Consider the following 931-nt stretch of genomic DNA (forward strand, 5'->3'; position numbering starts at 1 on the left):
TATTTTTGTATCACATTTTGAAAATGTTATTTTGCTATTTTTTGGCTCCATTATTGAGGATGAGAAATATTTGGCTGATCTAAATGTTGTTTTCAGTATTTAATCTGTCTTTTCCCTCTGGGTGCTTCTAAGATTTTCTTTTTTATCTTTGATCATCTTCAGTTTCAGTAGGATGGATCTTTGGTTTGACCGCAAATCTCACAAGAGTTATAGTTAGATTGTCTCAAGAGATATTATATTTTACCCTTGAACCCAGAACCTCTGCAAAGAGTAATTATTCCTTGTTGATTATTTTACAGACAGTGTAACTATCGCTGGTCTGACTTTATGCAGAGGTTCTCTTGTTAAACTTCTGACACAGCAGGACCTAGGCTTTGTCTTTTGACTCTATAGTCCTAGACAGCCATATAAATGAAGTTCATGGAACAAAACATGGATAAATGGAGTTCCTTAGAACAGTCAGGGAGTTGAATCTTGCTCGCCCAACTCTAGATTCATGATCCTCACTATATATTTCCCTTTTGAGGATTTATTTGACTTCTTTCTGAATCAGCAATGCAGTTATAGATGTATTTGCAGATGATTTTCAGGAGAAGTGGGTAGGGAAGATAATGTGCCAAAACACTGCCAAGGAAATTCCTGATGGGCTTGTTCAATAAAAATTTCACAAGCACATAAAGAAGGCTTGGCGCGCTCTCTCTCTTTTTGACATTCCCACTTGCCATTTTTCAAATAGGAAGAAAACAGTTTAATTTAATTGAATCTATTTGGTGAAATAAAAGAAATGTCACTTTCTACACACATATATATAATAAAAAACAATATACAGAATATTTTTCTTTTTAAAACAAAATTTACATTTTATTTAGACTAAAATAAATTATACAAAATTGATTTTCCTCACCAAAAATAGCAATATTTTCTGTAATAT

Source organism: Macaca nemestrina, chromosome 5, assembly GCF_043159975.1.
Source record: "Macaca nemestrina isolate mMacNem1 chromosome 5, mMacNem.hap1, whole genome shotgun sequence".
In the NCBI taxonomy this organism is placed as follows: Eukaryota; Metazoa; Chordata; class Mammalia; order Primates; family Cercopithecidae; genus Macaca; species Macaca nemestrina.